At 34.3% G+C, this 21,741-nt stretch overlaps 1 pseudogene; it reads left to right on the top strand.

The window, feature by feature from the left end:
* The first annotated feature begins 986 nt into the window (after positions 1 to 986).
* Positions 987 to 21,741, top strand: part of LOC149549669 (cysteine-rich receptor-like protein kinase 8) — a 33,575-nt pseudogene continuing 12,820 nt past the window's right edge.

Raw genomic sequence — 21,741 nt, 5'->3', positions numbered from 1 at the left:
CCTGTTGGGTGATTCCCCTAGAATTCCTCAAAAATTCACTCTAATTTGGCATACCTTCAAGATGAAAATTTTGTTTTCTCTATGGAAAGTTAGGAATGTTGTTCTGTTCACTCATATTTTTTGGATGTTAACATTGCTATGTACACTAAGGCATGCATTTGTAACAATGTGATTATGCAGATCCAGGGGCAAGCTAATAAAGTTGCCCTAGAAGTTGCTCACTTATAAGAATTGTTAAATCACTGGGGCAATGCTCCTTGCACCATTGCCAGAGTTCCTTTGGATGCCTCGGCTGATGCCTCTACGCCTTGTGGCTGCCATTCTTGCCGTTAGTCCTCTAGCCGCCACTCGCACATGCCGTGCTCCCAAGCTTCCCGCCACCTCTCTCCCATCAGTGATGATGGCAAATGGACGCACCGCTCTGCTTCCCCACCCCGTGGTGGTTCTAGTTGGTCCTCGACGACCCTCTTGAGCCTCGGCGGGCAGAATTGGGGAAATTTCCTCGCTTGGCTTTGGCAATTTCTCCTCTGTGGCTAGAAGTTAAAGATGTGGAGGCTGCCCCTGATCCTACTGCTACTGATGATGGCTGGAATATACCCAGTCCGCCCCACAATCCCACTAATACATGGGGATTTCTTGATAAAGATGATCCTCCTTCCTCGGCTAGCACTGCCTTGGAAGCCTAAGGTTGTTTATTCTATTTTTTTTTAATGAATAGTTGTTATTTTCGGCTGAGGCCGTGTTTTTAAGTCCAGCTTCGGCCATGTGAACTCTTTCGTGGGGTGATCTTGTATCTCCCGACTCTTTTTCGGTAAATTGTATTCTTAATATATTTTATTAATAGAAAATGACTATTCATCAAAAAAAAAAAAAAAAAAATTCCACGAAGTTAAAAGACCAAGCTTCTTCCAAATTTCATGTATAAATATCAGGATTTCTCATGAAAGTGCAAAATCTCTTGTGTTTTGAGTTAAGTCACGCAAAACATGAGTTTCCTCAATTCCTCCAGTCAGAAAGATTTCTTCTGCTTCTGCATTTTAATGCTGTTAAGTGTCCCCTGCAAGGTAGCGGATTTATTTTGCAACAGCAGTCTGAGCTTCAAGGAAGGAAGTAAAATGGGGCAAAACAGGAACACGATAGTTAACAATCTTGTCCTCCACGCGGCCTCATCTGGCGGTTTCAACACAACCGTTTCTGGAAAAGGCCCAAATCAGATGTACGGCCTTCTTAAATGCAGGGGAGATCTGACGGTCGAAGAATGCTCCGCTTGTTCACTCCTGTTAAATTCCACGATCCGAAAATCTTGTTCTCGCGGGCTGAGCGCAGTCGTTTTCTGTAACGACAAATGCTACCTGCCCTTTGAAACCTCCAACTTCATCGAAAAACTGGATAACACGACCGAGATGTATCATATCAATGGAATAAATGCCACGAATCCTGCGGCCTTTATCTCGGCGGTTAAGCGGCTTTTCTCTGATTTGTCTGGCAGAGTGGAGGAGTTGCCGATTATGTTCTCATCTAGTTTCACATCTGAGTATTCGTGGATTACGAAGATCTATGCATTTGTTCAGTGTGTGAGAGATGTTTCTGCAGAGGAATGCAAGGCGTCTTTGAGGAGGGGAATTGGGGGTCTTTTGAATGCGACTGAAGGGCGAAATTGTCTTGGAGGCGCGGGTACCTTCGAAAGTTGTGCTGCTGAATATCAGGCGTATGCTTTCCTTTCTTCTCCTTCACCCCCACCTTCATCCACCATTTTAACTTCACCTGCAAGTAGGAATTATACTTGCTTGTCTTGTTTTGGGTCTTTTCTATTTATCAGACCATGTGATTTATTGTCTTGTATTTAGATTTCCATGCAGAAGAGTCCTCAAACAAGATACCCATAATTCTGGCTTCTCTTGGTGGCTTCGTCCCCCTTGTGTTATAGTTGGGATTGCTGTTTACTGTGGAAAGAAAATTGAAGACTGCAAATGCAATATATGGGAAGGATGATAATCAAGGTAGGACGCATCTTGACTTTACTTTTCTTGGAAGGCTTCGTAGCTATCCTAAAAATGTACAATTGACCAAGGAACTCTAATTTTAGAGTGTCCATTTAGGAAATATGTTTGGAGATTGATGAAGGATTGTAAAAGCATGTCTTGGTATACAAAAACCTATTTCGTAAAAGAGATTTCACTTTGCTCTCCTTACAATCAAAAGTGTTTCTTTGGTGAGGTCTGCATATGATGAGTGTAAAGTCTCCAGTTGCATAAACCAGTCCTCTAAAAAGAAAACATGACATAGCAGATATGGAGATTTGGAACAAGAGTGATTTAGAGATTTATGTTCACACATCCAGGCTTGCTATTTCTATTTAGTATTTATTCAGTAATCTTTTCTTGCATATTCTTTATTGGTAACTCATATTACAGGTATTCAATCTGAAGATGTTAGTTACAATACTGGGAAAGTCATACAATATGACTCGAAGTTTATATTAGATGAACAATGATGAAGGGAAAAATAGTCAAATTTTATATATAGGCTTCAAAGACTTTACATCAAAAATAATTCCATTTCATGATGAATGGATTCTATAAACATATCGCTAAAGAATATGTTTTGGCAAAATCATATATCACAATAAGAAAAATTTAAACTGTGATTATACTAGTCAGCATATGAAAGGAATGATGTAATTACTTCAGTCTAAGGCAACAATATATTCCTTCAGATCATAGAAATACAGTGCATTTAGATGGTTGCATGGATTCATAACAGAACTGTCAACTGTTTGTGTGATGTCAATCTCAAATCAAGAGCCATGGATGTTAAAAGACATATCAGAACAGGCCGATTATGTATAGATTTGGTTATGCAGAGGCAACAATATTGCCATTTCTGAAAGTTTCCATCAGAGGTGTTCAGTTGCTGATAAATTATATTGATGAGTTTGTTCTGGTGACAAAGAGAATGGTAAAATGAATACAACAGATCAATAAAAAATAATCAAAATTTGTTCTAGAGAATGGTAAAATGACTACAACAGATCAATAAAATAATCAAAATTTGTTCTGGGTGTGTCTCAGGCTCTCAGTTATCCTTACCAATGCTCAACTTATGGGCCCATGGCTTACTACAATGAAAAAGATACAAAATAGAACAAGATCATATAATGTGTAGATACAGAGCTCTGAACAGTGAGCACAAGTTCACAAATTGTCCTTACAGTGAGAACTAACAAGAAGTCTACAGCCTGTGACTCCAGAAGCCTCTTCCTGCTCCAAGGTGCTATCAATTGGGTTTATCAATGGTGGAGTAGGGTATAATGTCATTCCAGGAAGAGTTAAATTTGGAGGCACTTTGTGTAGCTTAACAACAAAGGATCTCATAAATCTTGAGAAAAGAGTGAAGGAGATAATAGAAAGTCAAGCTACTGTACATAGATGCATGGCTTCTATTAATTTCTTAGAAAGGCAGCACTCAATGTACCCAGTTGTTGAGAATGATGAAATTCTGCACAATCACATAGGCCTCGTTTGGTTGGGGAAGATGAATTTTTGTCATAACCAGGTTATCTCATAACCAGGTTTTTGAATATTTTTTTCTTGTGTTTGGTTGTTCATTTTTGAATTAAAATTGGAATTTGAAGTAAATTTTTTTAATCTTATTTTATTAGTGAAACACAAGTATTATAATGAGTAAATATTAATATTTAATTAAATATTTATGATTACTAATTTATTTATAATTAGACTACATTATTATTATTTTTAATTCTTGAATATTCACAATTTTATTTTGTTAGTAAAGAATCAATAAAATGACTATTATTTTTTATTTTAATTCTATTTATTAGCAAAGAAAAGTAAAAAATAATTATACTTGCAATCATTTTTACAAAGTTATTTTTTGTTCCATAGTTGGAAATTGTGATCATATATATTATATATTTTTGAAAAATTATATAAGATGAATTTATCATCGAATTGAATTTATTGTCGAATCATCCAAACTTCATAATTATCCAACTTGAACTTGAACCTTTTGACTTAGCCATTAAATATGAGAACACTAGGAAATCCATGCTCTATACCATTATGCCCCACATTCAATGAAAAACCCTTTCATGCTACTCATTCTTCCCATTACTGTCAGTATTGTTAGATGGTCAATCCTACATATATAAACTAATAATCTCACCTTTGTGTGCAATGGGTATGCCAAATTTATTTTGGTGATAAATTATAGAAAAAATTTGTATTTATTTTTATATTTGTGTTGCATGTGATAGTCTAAATTCAACTATGCATCCACCTAAAAGGATCCAAAAATGTCTTAAACCAAACCTCAAAATAACTTGAAGATAATTAGGCTCCTCACTCCATTAGAAATAGCTTCATGTTTGAGATCTCCATCTTTTGTCCTTCTGTCTCTCTCGCTTCCTTTATCCCTCTCTCCCCCCCTTCCTTTGTATATGTGTTTGTTTGTGTCATCCCTCTATCCCTCTGTCAACCTAGGCCACTCTTCTCTCCCCCCTCTATGTATATATCTCTCGAGGACATCTTTCTATAGATACAAGAACACACAAGCTCCTCTCTCTCTCTCTCTCTCTCTCTCTCTCTCTCTCTCTCTCCCTCCTATCTTGCACTCTCTGCCCCTCTATGTATCTCTCCCTTTCAATAAATTTATTAAGTTAGTTAATTATTCAACAAAATATGCAACTAAAATTTTACATGAAATATTATATAAGAAAAATTATACTATTTTACATTCACACACATTAAACATTTGATGATAACTTTAACAAGAAAAATGATACTTTGTCAATAATTGTTCTTAAAAAATGTGAAATTTTGGCTACATAGATTTTACATGCAATTTTAAAAAAAAATAAAAATTGTCTATATAAATGTCTATCCAAATCTTCAGCCATATCTATTCACTCAAATCACACTTTAGCATGTCTAATGTTCAATCCACTTTGGTGCATGTACAAATAGACTTTACATCATTTCCCATCAAAACAAGTTCCAACCTAGATAAAAACCAATTGACCGGGTTATTTTTGTACAACCATTACATCTATAACAATAATTACACATAAAAAAGACATACTTTTATTTCTTAAATACTTAAATATCAAAATCTCGTTGACTATTTTTTTTAATGTTATTTTATTGTTAAAGGGAACTCTATAAAATAGTTTTAGCTTTCAAAATTTAATTTAATTATATTTATACTTAATTTTAGTATTTTAATTTTTAACATTGATTTTTTCTCTACTTTTATCCACTTTTCTTTTTTACTCTATCTCTACTTATATTTTACCCTACCCCCTGTGCTCTCTCTCTCTCTCTCTCTCTCTCTCTCTCTCTCTCTCTCTCTCTCTATATATATATATATATATATATATATATATAACACTTTCTATCTAGATACTTTCTTCCTAGAAAAATATAACAACAATCTATTGATAATGGAGTAAAAAAGCTTATAGTACATGGACTCAAATTACATGTACATACATTATTTTGTACAATATTTGAAACACTAAATTTCCTCTAACTATAGCCTATCTAGTATACTATGTTTACTAAAAATTCTCAAAGAAATTTTGTAGCTTTTAGAGTTAGGGACATCAAAAAAATATTATAGGAAGTTTTTAAATATTTTACTTATAATAAATCCGGAGTGATTAGGCTTGTGTATTTTTACACTATTTGACATGTTACTATGAATTAGGGCAATGATATGTGTTTGACTTGAGTTAATCCACAATGATGCACACTATATCCATCTTCAAACCATCTAAAATAATTTCATCTAATTTGGGTCTTGACATAGCCATGTTTGGTTTAGGTAAACATTATCATTCCATTAAGCTTAGACACACATTATCTATCTGCAAATATTTTGTTCATGTAATCTTTATTGATTGAATATGATGAAAAGGTGGTTTCATTGTTGCACAGGGTTTTCCATGGCTCTAGAATTCAAAATTATAGCTTGTGAAAACTTAGTTACACAATTTACAATGGTTGTGAAGTTTCTGAGTGGGCCAACTATAAGAACAATATCATCCCTCATAATTGGACTCAAAGGTGTGCTTTATTGTATAGCCATAATATAGGAAATACTTCTCGATGGTATCATCCCCTTTGTCTTTGCAAAAGAGTATAGTGTACATTTAGATATACTAAACATAGGGTATGCTTCTAGTTCTACTTGGTTCACATTGCTAAGTGTTAGTTTATGTAATTAAAACTATTGGTGATGCATGCATTTCAATTTTAGGGTCATATTTGGCATTTCAAATCACATCATTACCAATAAGGAGTTAAACACTAGGACTTGCAAGGGAAGAGTCTCATCATGTGGTTCTATCCTTACATTACCCAAGTTTAGCCACTTAGGGCACAAACCCCCAAGGAGGAACAATCGATGTGGATTCAAGCCACCTCCTCATGTTGACAAAGATGCTTAGTTATGCATTACACTGAAAGCATCTTCTCTCACTCCCTTTATGAGCCTAAATTAGCATGCAAGACAAGGGTGAGGCACATTTTATCTTTATTAGTGTCATCCATAATTTATTCATTAATTTTTCAATTGATTAATCACTTGCTATAGGTTGTTGCACCAACCCCATGGAAACACTCTCTTTGTTAGTGTCCATAGAATTTCATCTCAGGTGTTAAAATACATATGAAATCCGTGACCAAATTTACACGCATCTATACAAGTGACCTCAAGCAACTTTGAGAATAAATAGACACTTAGGTTCTTTCAAAGATCATGTACTAATAAATTTTTATTATTATAAAAATTGACATACAATATTATGAAAAATAAAATAAAATAATCCCTCTATGGTCATATAAATCATATTTTAACATCATGAAATTCTGATAATGAATTTCACATAATTGCTACAATATGAAAACTTTCTAACTAGATCACATTATACAACCATTAGAAAATTTTACCCATCATGTAAACAAGATTCATAAATTTGAAAATAATTAATAAATAATCCTTTTCAATAATGGTCGTCTAAGCCCTTCCAGAAATTCTAAACAATTGATCATCATAATCAACACTCACACTTCATATAGGAAATGCCTTCGGCATAACTATGTATAGATCAAATAGATACCAACATTCAAAAAACAATGTCATCAAAATATGTTCAAATTATGAATCTGATCCAAATATGTTTAAATTAGGTATGTGATCAATAATTCAATGTTATATATGTAGCATAAGATAGAAGATAGAAAAACAATATCCATGAACTGATGAGAAAGAACATTATCCATGATCTGAATGGTGGCACGTGAAAACACACCATTAAATACAAAAACACTAGGAAATCCATGATGTATGCCCTTATGCCCCACATTTGGCAAGAAACCCTCTCATACTACTCAATCTTCTCATTACTGTCTGTATTGTTATATGGTCAATCCTACATATATGAACTAAACATGCTTGAAAATTTAAAACCTGATTTTTTTTAATGGAATACACCAAGGAGTGGCATCAGAAATTTTGACCATTTACAAACATGCATAGTAAACAATCATCAGATAGCTCACTTTTTATTAGCATGTGTGGTCTTACAATATTAGCAAATTAGGAGCAATAAAATATACAAAAGAAAGACACTTTGTCAATACCGTTAACAATATTGTTAGGAAGCACATACATAGGAAACCAAATTGTGAAAAAAAAATAAGAAATTTAAAAAATATCAAGCAAATTAAGAATATACATATAACATGGAACATAATCATGAACTATACAATCATCTACTAGAAATCCTCAATACTTTTGATAATATTGCCAGCAAGAACATACATAGGAAATCAAATAGGGACAAAAAGACAAGAAATAAAAACATATGCAAGCAAATTAGGACTATAGATATAACATAGGATAGAATCATGAATTGTACAATCATCTACCAAATCACATTTCTATTAGCATATGCTCTCAAGTTCTACAAGTGAGGATTCATCATTTTCCACTCCTCATGTATTCCACGTATGTATGGTTCAAATATAACTCTAATTAACAATGCAATGAACAACTATACCAAACATTTACGAGATCATAAACTACGTATAGATTAGGTATGTATACATCAAGTATGCTTAGCAAAATAGTAAAAATGTGCTCAGTAATGAGTTCCAGTATAGTATTGTGAGAGATCAATGCAATACTATTAAACAAAGTCAACTAACCATCTGGAATTACTTACATGCCAATCGTGTGAATGCCAATGAAATGGATGGCTAAACTATGCATAGATCATGTATGTATACATACGTACATACATGTGTGTACATACATACACACATACATACATACATAGATACACACATATGTACATACATGCGTGTACATACATATGCACATACATACATACATACATACAGTTTGTTTCAAATATGTTTAGCAAAATAGTCAATATGTGCTCACTAATGAATTCTAGTATAGTGCTATGAGATATCATGTTGAGATAATGGGTGTTGCACACATTGCATAATATTGTTATTTTATTATTTTATTTTTATTATGTAATGTTGTACCTAGATGGACGTACAACATGTAAAGATTTTCATGGAATATTCTTGATGAGTTGTATTGTAACATTGTGAAAATATTTCATGTAATTATTTAATATTGGGGAAAACAATTAAATGCCCAATATTAAATGTGGAGTCAGTGGGTTAGGTAGCACATGGTTTATGTAATACCACTTGGTAGTTTTGTGGGACTTGCTACTATATAAGCAGCCACAAGGGTAGTTGTTGTAAAGAGTGAGAGTGACAAGGAGAAGACAAAAGGCAAGAGTCGAGCGGGATAAGGCTTGACAGGTTAGCCAAGGGAGCATTTGTGAAGGTTGAAAGCATGGCATGGGATGTGTGGATTCATGCTTGTTCACATAGTTTTCTCGGTTGTGGCTATGGCCATGAAGGCTTCCATAGTTGTATGACAATGGTATTTTTGTTGAATAATACATGGTGATGGATGCTTTTGGAGGCTGGGTTTTTTCTCTCAATGAGGCTTTCCCAGGGTATATCTTGTGTCACATTTTATGGGTATGTTGTCTATTCTCTTGCATGTGGATTTTAATTCCGTGTTTATTTTTTATCTATTATGGGTTATGTGGAAATGGTTATATTCTTTATTACCAAGTTTCCTTACAAGTGGTATCAGAGCTATGGTTTTATTGTTTGTAACCCTAGATTGAGTCCATGGGAATGCATGAGAGGATAAAAGAAAAGGGCAAGCTATATGAATGATTTATTGCAGATCTAAAGGTTTTGGATTTGCTATTATGATGGGATGTTAAAAGATTTGGGCATGTGAAATTGTTGGTGAAAAGGATTTTTTTGGATGTTTCATTTAAATGAGGGTTTTGAGGGGTAGCATGGAGAAATGACCTCCTAGGTAAAAACAAACCTCACCATTGGATCCGGGTCGACATTTTCATAAAATTTGATATATAATATGCCCTAGTTTGGCCATGTTAAGAGGAAATGAAAGAGTTTTTTTGTTTCAGCCCATGATGGCCGTCAAATTTAATTTTGTCGGAATTTTCGTCACTGAAAAAAATTAAAAATGAAAAATCGTACTAAAAATGGTAAAAAGACTATCTTAGTAAAATGGCCCTAACTTTCTCTCAGAATATCAGATTTTAGAGTTCTTATAGGCATTGGAAAGCTAATTTAGAGCACTACAAGATGGTGTAGGTTTGGTTCTATGATTTTGAAATTTTGTCAGGTTTTAAGAGCCCTAAAGTCAGATGTTATTTATTTTGAGCACGAATTGGGGCATAACTTGGGCATACGGAGTCGGATTTTGGACTTCAAGTAGTCAATGGAAAGTTCTTGGAGAGATCTACACATTGGTTTAGATTAGGTGCAAGTTTGGCATGATTTATTTGTTGATATATTGATCTAAATAGTTTATAGGAATATTTTGACTATGGTAACATTGTGAGTTTATGGCATTGGAAGATTTAAGATTTGATGTCATTGTATACTTAGTTCATATTTTAGATTGGTCTCATGATGATATGGTTATCAATGTTTACTTTGGATATGCATGATGACTTGTTGGATCTACAAGTTGTGCAGTGTTGTAAGAGGTCTATACTTACAGGTTGCATTTATAGCTTGGTTATGAATTTTCTTTGCCCATTGATCTTTCATTATTGATGCATATTCAGATTGGTGGCTTGGATTTGGGTTGTCTATGCCCTAAGTCACATGATTTTATCTTCATATAGAAGGGATGAGATGTTGTTACCAGGTATAGTCATGGTAGAGGATTGTGGTTGACTATGCTGATAGGTTGAACATATTGAGAGCCAGATGCTCGGTTCATGGATGTGATCATGGTTTCATAGATTTTGGCATGACATTATTGGTTATATAGGTACATCCTTGATGTTCATTAGCTTGAATTTTCTGATTTGGTTATGGTGGTATATCTTCTTGGTTGAGGATCATGGTTATTTGGTTTCTTTTAAGGAGCTCATGATGTGCACTTTGAGTTCTTTGATGGTTTGATGCCTTGGTTGATTCTCATAGTTAGAGGATGGTTATTTTTCATCATGATGTCATGGATAGCTTGGATACACAGTTTAGTGGGAGCTTGTGATAGTGATGGGGTGATAGTGCAGGATTAGTTCCTAGTTTAATTTGGATCTTCATATAGGAGATGGATTTTATGATGCCATAGGTGGCTTGGTACCACGGTTGAGTGGGAGTTGTTGGCATTGATATATTTATTGAGTGTTTGCAGATGTTGGAGGTCTTTCTTAGATCCTGTTGCTGCAGAAGCGTCTTTGACATTTGCATGGTGCACTTGTTATCTTCATGGTGTTTGAAGATGGTTAGATCTTGAGGACTCATGGAGTTCTTGGTTATCTTCATAGTGTGTGAAGATGGTTCTTCCTGGTATGTGGAGATGGTTTTCTTCATGGTGTGTGGAGATGGTTGCATCTTGAGGACTCACAGGGTTCTTGGCAAAGGTGTGGTTTATGCTTTTATTTGGCATGTTATCCTTGGTATGAGGATGGTTTCATTATTATGTCATGGTATACTCTTGATACGCGTTTAGAGTTGTGACATATTATGGTGTGTTCATAGGGAGCATGTTATCTCTTTAGTTGAGATGGTAAGATCATGTTGTCATGTTTATGTTCCTAAGGCCATGGTTGGAACTTTGACATTGATCTTGGTTTAGTTTCTTGGTATTGAGTACACTGATCATAAGCTGGATACTTCATGATATTGCTATGTTGCATTTGGAGTTGGCATGGATTGATTGGTTATAGGTGCTCATGGATACTTAGAGACAGTGGTGATGCTGATTTCTCGTGGATTAAGAAGTATTTGTTGGGACGATTGATGGTTTCAACAGGAAGTTCGAGGGGCAGTCACCTGATATGGACTTGAGAGGAGATTGTTCTTAAATGAGTCTTGGTTGGAGACTTGGGTATCTTGATGAGCATTCTCATTCCACACTCTTGGTCTACTCGGTGGTTTGCTACTTGAGAGGTATAGCCCATTGTTTATCTTAGTTGCATTATATTTATGCTTGTCTTTCATGGAAATGGATCTTGAGCTATGGTACATGAGTTAGTTCTAGAGGGTTCATTTGAAAGATAGTTTAGCATTGGCTATCTCCATGTGCATATGTTGTTATGCTGGTTGAATTTGGGAGATGGTTTTATATTGGGCATATTCCTTGGTTTAGGAATGGTTTTATTGAGTTTGATCTTCTTGTGAGAGGCTTACATCCATGATTAGTTATATGGTATGCTTTGGGTGTTGTTGAGGCTTCTTGTTGGGGTTTAATGGAGGAGATCATACTTGCACAATTTACATCTAGAGGTGTGTGTAGAAGGACATGATATAGGTTATGATTTGCATGGTTTCTCTAGTCTTGGTTATCTTCCTGGATGTTCAGTTTTGACTACATTGGATTTGAGATTGGTTGGAGATTGTGATCACTGGTTTGTGCTCATGTATGTCATGTGAGAGATGACATGGTTATTCCTTTATCTCTTTCCTCTGTTGGTTGTGGTGAACTTGGGAGAGCATTGAAGACTTGTTATGAGAGTTTTTTTTTTTTTGCAGGATATTGGTTTATGTATTGTGGATGTCCTTGATACTACATGGATTCACTTTTTTGAGATGTTGTGAGTGGATTGGTTATAGATTTGACATTATCTTTTGCAGTGGGAGCTTCTTGGTATATATATGGTAGGTATTGCTCTTGAGGCTTGTGATTGCAGGTTATAGATTGGATATGTCAGTGATATGAGATTCACTTGTTATACCTTTGAGGTATGGATAGTTGGATGGGTTTGGCACTTGTTGTGGGTGCTATTTCAGCTATGGATATTTTGACAACTATGGATACATGTGATTACCTTTGGATCAGGTTATTTGTGCTTGAAATTTTAGTTGGTACAGGATTTTATGATCTTCTAATGCGACAAGTTGGGTGGCTTTCTCTTTGGATGGCTTCTATGTATGCCCAGTGGGAGTGGCATAATAGGAGGTGAGATCATTCATGTTCGAGATGCTGGATACTTTGATTTTGTTGTGGGTACCAGGATGGAGCACTTGGTGTATTTTGATCCATGATGGTGGATGTGCTGGGAGGGATTGTTTCCTTGTTTATTTATGTGGCTAGAGATTGACCCTATGCAATGTATACAACAAGTGGGAGATTGTTGAGATAATGGGTGTTGCACACATTGCATAATATTGTTATTTTATTATTTTATTTTTATTATGTAATGTTGTACCTAGATGGACGTGCAACATGTAAAGATTCCCATGGAATATTCTTAATGAGTTGTATTGTAACATTGTGAAAATATTTCATGTAATTATTTAATATTGGGGAAAACAATTAAATGCCCAATATTAAATGTGGGGTCAGTGGGTTAGGTAGCACATGGTTTTAGCACATGGTTTATGTAATACCACTTTGTGGTTTTGTGGGACTTGCTACTATATAAGCAGCCACAAGGGTAGTTGTTGTAAAGAGTGAGAGTGATAAGAAGAAGACAAAAGGCAAGAGTCGAGCGGGACAAGGCTTGATAGGTTAGCCAAGGGAGCATTTGTGAAGGTTGAAAGCATGGCATGGGATGTGTGGATTCATGCTTGTTCACATAGTTTGCTCGGTTTAGGATATGGCCATGAAGGCTTTTATGGTTGTATGGCAATGGTATTTTTGGTGAATAATACATGGTGATGGATGCTTTTGGAGGCTGGGTTTTTTCCCTCAATGAGGATTTTTCAGGGTATATCTTGTGTCACATTTTATGGGTATGTTGTCTATTCTCTTGCATGAGGATTTTAATTCCGTGTTTATTTTTTATCTATTATGGGTTATGTGGAAACGGTTATATTCTTTATTACCAAGTTTCCTTACATATCAATACCAGTGAAATGAACAAGTAAACTTTGTAATATTTTCTTGCCAATAATGAGTTCTAGTATAGTGTTGTGAGAGATGAATGCAATACCATTAAATAGAGCCAAGTTATAAACTATATATGGATCAACTATGTATAGATCAATGGCAATCATCGCTTTTATCTATACATAATCAATATGTGCTCAATATGTGCTCAATAATGAATTCTAGTATGTGCTCATGTGATTACCTGTATATATCATAGTGCCAATCATAATAGCCATATCATGGTTCTATTTCTATGTACTATTTGCTTAGCAAAATAGTCAATATATGATGTAACTATTTGTTTCAAATCTATTTAGCAAAATAGTCAATATATGTTATAAAAGTTTGTTTAGAATCTATTTAGCAAAATAGTCAATATGTGCTCACTAATGAGTTCAAGTACAGTGTTGTGGAAGATAAATGCAATACCATTAATTAAAGTGAATCATGTCAATGAAATGAACAACTAAACTATGGATATATCAAGTATGTATTGATCCATGTAAAATCATTCAACATACTTATGAGGTCATAAACTATGTAGAGATCAATACAATACCATTAAACGCTGCCAACTCATAAACTATGTATGGATTTCCATCCTATATTTATGTAGTATACATGGAAGATCAATGGAAATCATGGATTTTATCTATACATAACTGACCTATACATAGTTTATCATGGTTCAAATCTGTTTAGCAAACCAGTTCAATATAGAGATCAATGCAATACCATTAAATGCAGCCAAGTCATAAAATATGTATGGATGTCCATCCTATATTTATGTAGTATACATAGAAGATCAATGGAAATCATAGCTTTTATCTACACATAGTTTATCATGGTTCAAATATGTTTAGCAAAACAATCCAATATAGAGATCAATGTAATACCATTAAACGCAACCAACTCATAAACTATGTATGTATGTTTGTCCTATATTTATGTAGTATACATGGAAGATCAATAGAAATCATGGCTTTTATCTATACATAGTTGACCTATACATAGTTTATCATGGTTCAAATCTTTTTAGCAAAATAGTCCAATATTGAGATAAATGCAATACCATTAAATGCAGCCAACTCATAAACTATGTATGGATGTCCATCCTATATTTATGTACTATACATGGAAGATCAATGACAATCATGGCTTTTATCTATACATAGTTGACCTATACATATTTTATCGTGGTTCTATTTCTATATGCTATCTGCTTAGAAAAACAGTCAATATATGTTGTAACTATTTGTTTCAAATCTATTTAGCAAAACAATCCAATATATGTTGTAACAATTTTTTGAGAATCTATTTAGCAAAATAGTCAATATGTGCTCAGTAATGAGTTCTAGTATTTTTCTATGAGAGATCAATGCAATACCATTAATCAAAGTGAATCATGCCACTGAAATGAACAACAAAACTATGTAGTGATCAATGTTAATCATGCTAATTAAATGAACAACTAAACTATGTATTGATCAATGCCAAACATTAAATAAAGAAAACTCATAAACTGATCCATGCAAAACAATTAAACAGAGGCAATTCATAAATGGGAATTACTTCAAATGCCAATTAAATAGTCAAAATGTGCTCAATAATGAGTTGCAATATAGTGATGTGAGATCAATATAGTTTCAGTTTAGGGCTATTAGAGATTAATGCAAAACCATTGAACATAGTAATCATGCAGCATATGTCATTGCAATCTAGTCAATAACTGAAATAGCTAAATTGTACCAAATTTCATTGCAATCCAGTCCACTCTTTCCACCTCATCCATCATCAAGAACACTTTGGCTCTTTCACATTGAAGCACAAAGGTATCATGTGCTTTCATGAAAACTACTTGACTCAGTTTAGGGACATCTTTGGGAGTAGTATATGTGGCACTCAAAACATTATCCTCTTCAGATTTATCATCTTTTACAATTTGAGGCTTACCGAGGCCATCTTTCAGTTCCTTCATAGTTTTGCATATCATATCCAATGATGTAGACAAAGATGTCTTCTTCCTCTTTCCCCTCCTTGATGATGATGGTGGAGGAGTCCCTCTAGCACTTGCACTTGACTGATTGGAATGATATAACTCTTCATCAAAATCTGTTTGGCTATCAAGAGGTGTACTACAATTGGTATTGTCCTCATCAAGCACATGAAATGCATCATTGATAGGGTGTCATTTTTTAGCATCAAGGGGCATTGTAGATCTTAAAATGATCTCATGATAGATTCAAGTTCATCCTTGCATTGAATTTCCTCTCTATCATAGTCCATGCTTCTTTTTTAAAATGACCTTCACCTTTTTGTTTGAGATGAACTTGTTCGAGGAGAAAATCTAGAAACTTGTGTTCCATCGATTTTGTCCACATTTTCTTCTTTGAAGAAGAAGATTTGTTGCTTGCAGTGAGGGATCCATCTATATCACTCAAAGTAATGGGAGAAGACATCTGGTTCACATGATCAGATCTATCCATGCTCATCATGAGCTTGGTATATGCCATTGTGTACTCCTTCTTGTATTTTATTTAAATTTGAAGGTGATAAACTTTAAATATCAATTTGTAATACATCATAATGGGATGAGGCTAACATATTGAATAGGTAAACGTATTACAATTTAAAGTAATCATACAATTGAAATTGAAACTTGATGCTGTTTAAATTTAAATGGAATGCAGCAAGGAGTAACATCAGAAAAATAGGATTTTCAAAAAATTTGCTATTCTCTTATTGCTAGTGGGCTTTTGATCTTCATCTTTTGGTACTCCTTGATATATTTCATTTAAAATTGAAGATAATAAACTTTAAATATCATTTTTTAATACATCCTAATGCAATGAGGCTAACATTTAATAAACTTGAAAGCATTTAATTGAAGATGATAAACATTATTCAACTACAACATGTGACAGTTTGAGTGGTTTTGAGGCAACAAATAGGAGGAATAGTTGGGAGACATTTAAGCTACTCCTATCAGATGATACACATTTAAGCAATAATTGATGATAACACATCAGCATCAAAAAAACTACTAGCAAGACAAAATGATGATATCAATGGTAGGTAAATAGTCGTGAGCTCCATTATGAAGCATGTTATTGTACTTTCTCAATGCAAATATGTATAGTAATTGTGCTTTCTTACATTTAAAACAATGTAATCTACATTTCAAGTTGGATTGTGTATTGCAGATATGATCAACAGCTTTTGTACATAAAGTAGGTGTGAAATTGAAAGTTAATACTCTTTTTATTTAATTAGAATGTAGCAAGGACTAATATCAGAATAATGAAATCACACACCATCATTGTATATGCATACACAAATTTAATCATATAAAGCACATTGCCTTCTAATAAATCATTTATTCTCAGGATCTATAATCTTCCCACATCCTACTTGCTATATCTTCTTGAAATTGGGGCCACTCATTTCTATCCTCCTGAGACAAACCATATGTCTTAAGTAGTGGTACCTCTATCCCATCACGATCATCTTCCTCTTCAATAACTACTTCCAAAGGAAGGCCATCCTCTATCATAATGAAATTGTGAAGTATGCAACATGCTAAAACAATATAGGATTGTGTCATGATATCATAAGATGTTGCATGTCTTAAGATTGGAAAATGCTGCTTCAGAATACCAAACATACATTCTATTGCATTTCTAAGAGAGGAGTGTTGATGGTTAAAAAAATCATGTGTAGAGTTTATTGGGTTCTCTCTTGACCACTCTTTCAAGTGGTAGTGTGTACACTGATAAGGAGAGAGAAATCCAGGTGCATTTGGATATCCAACATCCACTAGATAATATTTTCCTACATAAAGAAAGTATATTGTCAATACTTGAACCATTTAGCAAAATCTTGAGTATGTTAAAATGTGATTAGGCTTACCAGGGGGAACTACAAGTGGATCTGATGTGGATAGAGCCGAGGCTAGAACACAACTGTCTACAACCAAGCCTTCCCAACCAGCAAGGCAGTACTAAAACTTACAATCAAAGGCGTAGGCACCCATAACATTTTGTGATAGGTTCCCTTTTCTATCATGATATTTACCCTATATGTTGACATCGACTCGCACTAGAATATGGATTCCTTCGATGGGTCCAATGCAATCCTATGGGATATGATACACTAATCAAATGTATGCTCAAGTAATAATAAGATAAGGACAACAATCTAGATGATAAACTTGTAACAATGTGTGATTTACCTTGAAGAATGGTTCAAAATGATCCTTCCCACTAATTTTAGGAGGAGTGCTTGGACTAGGTGGTATAAAGTAATCTCTCTGAAAGGCTAAGACAATCATCAAAACCTTGTGGAAGTACCGACTGACTGTCTCTCCTAAGTGCCCAAAGTTATGGGCAATCTTGTGGTTCCTTTGATTGTGCCCAAGGGTGTGGAGGAACATCACTAGTTGTTCCTCTAACTTCAAGTGGATCGTATCTCTCAAGCTTCCTTTCAACCTGAGAATACGAGCTAGAGAAAAGAAGGCTGCCCTACTCATCCAAATCTGATCATGACAATCCACCTCATTTTAATGAATAATGTCTCTACAAAAGGAATTTCCTTTTCTTATTCATTTACCCATTTGACTGCCTTCTCAAGCTACTAGTACTTTGGCTATGCCAGAAAAAGCAAAAAGAATTGTGAGAATGTAGGTGTATGTGGTCTTCCTAACTATGCTTCCTTGAACCTCTATAGTCTCCATAGGATCCATCAGTGGCCTAAAATGTGGACAATTTAAACACTATCACCTATTGAGATACAACATGATTATTTGCTAACCTCATTGCATAAGGAGTCAATTATTTATTCAAATACAGCAAGGAGTACCAACTACTAAGGATCATAAGCCCATAATGAACAAATTACAATAATGTGTCATTCTACTCCATGTAATCTATCTATACCAATGAAAGAATAATACTGATTCCATTTGTCTATATGTATACACACATGTATGTGTATATGTATGTGCACACACATGTATGTATGCATGTACATACACACACACATGTATGCGTGTATGTACATACACACATGTATGCATGTATGTACGTACACACACATGTATGTATGTATGTATGTATGTAGGTACGTATAGACACACATGTATGTATGTATGTATGTAGGTACGTACAGACACACATGTATGTGTGCATGTACACACACACACATGTATTTATTTATGTATGCATGTACACACATGTATAAATGTACAAACACATATGTAGGTATGTACACATACAAATGTACAAACTATAACCTGAATTTGGGTTTTTATGAATGTGGTTTAATAAACTGTTGGATCCGCTAAAGTTGAGGCTCGTCTTTTAGAAGATGAAAAGCAGCATTGTTGGCAGTGGGAATAGGGTTTCTTTTTGCATTGATCTATACATAGTTTATGACCTCATAAACTATGTATAGTCGATGTATACATAGTTTAGTTGCTCATTTCATTGGCATGATTTGCATTACTCTCATTACTAAGCACATATTTACTATTTTCCTAAGTAGATTCGAAACAAATTGTTACAACATATATTGATTGTTTTGCTAAGTAGATAGCAGATACACAAGAAAACTATGTATAGGTCAACTATGTATAGATAAAAGCTATGATTGTCATTGATCTACCATGTATACAGTATACTACATAAATATAGGACAAATTTAGTATCCACCCTTTCCCAATGCAAAACTGAAACATGTAAATAGGGTCACAAGCATAAATGCTTATAGTTAGGTACATCCATACATAGTTTATGATTGGGCTGTGTTTGATGGATTTGCAATTATCTATACATAGTTTATGATTTGGCTATGTTTAATGGAATTTCAATGATCTATACATAGTTTATGACCTCATAAACTGTGTGTGCATGAATTATGTATAGATCAGAGCCAAGATTGGCATTGATCTATACATAGTTTATGTTGTCATAATCTATGTACAGATAAAAGCTCTGATTGCCATTGATCTATACATAGTTGATCCATACAAAGTTTACAACTTGGCTCTATTTAATGGTATTGCATTCATCTCTCACAACACTGTACTAGAACTCATTATTTGAAAGAAACTATTACAAAGTTTAGTTGTTCATTTCATTGGTATTGATCTCTCACAACACTATACTAGAATTCATTAGTGAGCACATATTGACTATTTTGCTAAACAGATTTGAAACAAACAGTTACAACATACATTGATTAAATTGTTAAGTAGATAGCAGATAGAAATAGAACCATGATAAACTATGTATAGATAAAATCTATTGATATACTTGTAAATTTCATTGTTATGGGTACAGAAAATCAGAGCTTTAACTATGATATATACAGGTAATTAGAGGTAATAGTGTGAGCACATACTAGAACTCATTCCTGAGCATATTTAATTATTTTTCTAAGTAGACCTGCAACAAACTATTACCATTTGAATGAACAAAAAAAACCCAAAAAAAACCCAATATGCAAATTTGGGTGGGAGAAGACAACCGTGTATGTGAGAAGAGAGTTGTGTTCAAAGCTGCTATAGCCATTCAAAGTGGAGAAACCCTAGCCACAACCACTACCATCACAAATGAGCTATGTTCAAAGCTGCCATCACCGTCGTCCAAAGTAGAGAAACCCTAGCTCCAACCATAAACACGACAAATGCCACAACCCAAAAAACACCACAGCCACAACAAATTCCACAACAAACACCACAACAGCCACAAAAACTCTCATCTTCCACAACACAACAACAAAAAAGTGGCGACAAAACAAAAATGTACTTTTGCTAATCCAAAAACCTAAGGCAGATTCTGTGAACTCAATGATTTATTCAAACCCATTCATAAAAACCCAAATTTGGGTTTTCATTTCAACTTCCACCTATTTTTTGGAAGATGTTTCTTCCATTTTTTGAGCAAAATTGGAAAAAGAAAGTAGAAATTGGGTTTTGCGTTTGATGATCCAAATGCCCCCTTTTTCCTCCATAACCAGATGTTGGCCCTCGAAACCCTATTCTGCCTCACTTCTTCCTATAACCAAATGGAGCCATAAGGAAGATTGGTACAACTTTGCTTAGTTCAAATAATGTGAAAATTAGACAACAAGTGATGGTAGATAGGAGATGATGCTTCAAAGGAATCTCAATGCACATGAAAGGAAGAATCATTAAGCACGAAATGAACTGAAGAAGCCACTTCACAGATGTCATCGAGATTTTTTGATAAACATATGATCCAAAAAATGTGCACTTTGATATACGACAGCTTCCACTACAACTGAATCTAAGGATAAAATGCCCTAATCATATTGTTTTTCTCCTTGCAGATTGCACATGGAGAAAGGAGATGCCTGTGAAAAGAGAAAGCACGGGTCTTTTATTTTGGATATCGAATGAGGAATATTTGGATGCATCATCACCTCTGAAGTCATGTAGTAAGGGAGCGAGGAATTTAAGCCATACATTTATTCAATATTCCATCTACAACCACAGACAGTTGTTGAAGAAGGCACATGATATCTTCAATGCTAGAAAAATTTGAAATTGATTCATTCACAACAATATCACATCAGAAGAGGAAGAGTATATATGTACGGAAAACAACATACCACTTAATAAATTTTCATTCCCATGGAAATTTGTCTTAGTACTTGGACGAGAAAAAGAAGGAATCCTTGTTGACACTAGGTATTAAGGGCGAATGATATGAGCAAGTGTGGAAAGTGGAGATCTCATGATAAAGACATATAGATGCATCTAGTGTGCAGTCAGATATAAAGTGCTTACCAGAGGAGAAGCCCATGCAAGTCTAGGGTGATGGAGCAATTTCCAATTCATATCTTTGAAGCCGAGACTCTAAATTTGACATTTATCAAAGTACCCAATTTATAAAGTTTATTGGCATCGATATATCCTTCTTCTTGTCATATATCATTTAGGTTTATCCAAATTTTACATCCCAAAATATTGAAAGGGAATTAACAATAGTTTTTAGTTAGGAAGAGTTGCATTAGTTTGATTAGGTTCCAAATTGGTGTGTCTATTTGCCCATGTACCTTTTCATTATCTATAAATATAGATGTAAAAGATCAAGAGAGAGAGATATACATTTCATATTTTGTTTTTTTTACCTAAACCATGCTCTATGATGTATTATATTCTTTTAATTGGCGGAGAAATAAATTTTTGAACTATGCCTATGGATTGTGGATTTTTGATTGAATTCTTGTGTG

This window comes from Cupressus sempervirens, chromosome 7, assembly GCF_028749045.1.
Source record: "Cupressus sempervirens isolate cs-2001-9-10 chromosome 7, ASM2874904v1, whole genome shotgun sequence".
Classification (NCBI taxonomy): domain Eukaryota; kingdom Viridiplantae; phylum Streptophyta; class Pinopsida; order Cupressales; family Cupressaceae; genus Cupressus; species Cupressus sempervirens.
The sequence above is the reverse complement of the archived record's forward strand: the minus strand, read 5'-3'. Positions and strand labels throughout refer to the sequence as shown.